The sequence below is a fragment of the Crocodylus siamensis genome, chromosome 6, assembly GCF_052110815.1.
Source record: "Crocodylus siamensis isolate JL-2025a chromosome 6, ASM5211081v1, whole genome shotgun sequence".
NCBI lineage: Eukaryota > Metazoa > Chordata > Crocodylia > Crocodylidae > Crocodylus > Crocodylus siamensis.
This window is the reverse complement of record NC_143400.1, coordinates 46,298,733-46,300,667: the sequence shown is the minus strand read 5'-3', so window position 1 is coordinate 46,300,667 and position 1,935 is coordinate 46,298,733. Positions and strand designations below refer to the sequence as shown.

Sequence of the window (1,935 nt, the reverse complement as noted above, 5' to 3'; positions counted from 1 at the left end):
AGAGTGTAGTCCAACATAGGACATGTAAAATTTGCCCATTTTATTCTCTGTATCACCAATTATAAAACAGACTTTAAAAACTGAAGATTCTCAGAAAAAATAATATTTTTGCAACCATGTTATGTTAGTAGAGGTGCATGATGCAGTGTTTGAATATCCTGTAAAAGAATAATTGTATGTCTATCAGAGAGAAATTTGTCCTTACTTTTCTCATAATGACATAGGTGGGACAATGACTTCTATGATGCCATTCTAGAAGTGAACATGCTGGACTATTCACCTCCAGAGTTGAACTTTGGAACACCAACCTGGATGGTTCAATCTCAGGCAAGATGAGTCTCTTGAGAACTCAGCACAGGGACTGATTCCACAGAATTTCAAGGTATCTATTTTATTGTGGGGTTTTTTCAGATTATTTTTCAGAAATGAATGGAATTTCTCTGATGCCATGGCAGATGCAGAAGTAGGAAATCAAACGTCCATCACTGAATTTATCCTCCTGGGATTTGAAATTCTTCCAGAATTGCAAATACTTCTCTTCTTCCTGTTTCTCATACTCTACATTGCAACCATGGCTGGGAACATCCTCATCATTGTGCTCATCATAGCTGTTCAGCATTTGCACATCCCCATGTACTTCTTCCTGGGGAACTTGTCCTGCTTGGAGACCTGCTATACCTGCACCCTCCTGCCCAGGATGCTGGCCAGCTTCCTTACTGGAGACAGAACCATTTCATTCTCTGGCTGCTTCATCCAATTTTTTTTCTTTGGTCTGTTGTTAGTTACAGAATGTTGTTTGTTATCTGTGATGTCTTATGATCGGTACTTAGCCATATGCAAGCCATTGCACTATGCAGCCCTTATGAGTAACAGATTCAGTTGCACCCTAGCAGCTGGCTCATGGACCACTGGATTTATAGTTGTCTCCATTGTATATCTCTTCTTGTTACGATTAACCTTCTGTGGACCGAATCAAGTTGATCATTTCTTTTGTGACTATGTCCCAGTCATTAAACTCTCCTGTAGTGACACTTATGAGGTTGAACTTGTAGTTTTCAGTCTAGGTTGCATATTCCTTTTGCCCCCATTCCTTTTGACTCTCATGTCCTATGTCTGTATTATCACCACCATACTGAGAATCCCTTCCACTACCGGGAGACAAAAAGCCTTTTCCACCTGTTCCTCTCATATTATTGTGGTAACAATTTTCTATGGGATCCTAGCAATTGTGTATATGTTCCCTAGAACCAACAACCTTAAAGCCCTGAACAAACTCTTCTCTCTTTCCTACACTGTTCTGACTCCATTGGCCAACCCTCTGATTTACAGCTTGAGGAACAAGGAAGTAAAAGAGGCTGTAAGGAAAGTTGTCTGTGTGTTTATAATCTGTAAGAAGAATGCAAACATCCTTAAACTCTATTAGCAGTTTCAAGCAAAATGGAAATAACGGGAATCAGAGCTATAGTTATTGAATTGCCAAGTGTTTTGGTGAATTCTAGAAGAAAGAGAAACTTCGGAGAGATTACATACGTTTCATATCCAGTTCTAATTAATGGATTGTCCGGACACCACAGTATGAATTTTAAAAATGTTCTCAGTAAGAATAGTAAATGGATTTTGTCATATGAACTCTCTGTACTTCAAGCCAGTATGTATCCATTTTCTTCAACTTGAGTTTTCCTATAGTTAGGCCCAAATACAAATCTCTGTTTTAGGTTGTATGAAGTATGTGCATGGCCAGTTATCATGAAGTGATTGATGTGGTAAAAACCTAACCTCTTTGAGTCACTTTTCACACACTTGTATCCTAACCCTCAAATGGGGTTGTCTAGTTTGTCTAGAATAAAGTTCAGAACTGTCTTGTTTTCTCTGGTAATCATGAGAAAGATAATGCTGATGAAATCAGGGAATCTAGGAAGCTGAATTATCTGATGT

The 1,935-nt window shown here is 38.7% G+C and overlaps 1 pseudogene; it reads left to right on the top strand.

Annotated features, from left to right (window-relative positions):
* The first annotated feature begins 448 nt into the window (after positions 1-448).
* On the top strand, positions 449-1,472 carry LOC149862607 (olfactory receptor 11A1-like; annotated as a pseudogene).
* Positions 1,473-1,935: the final 463 nt, after the last annotated feature.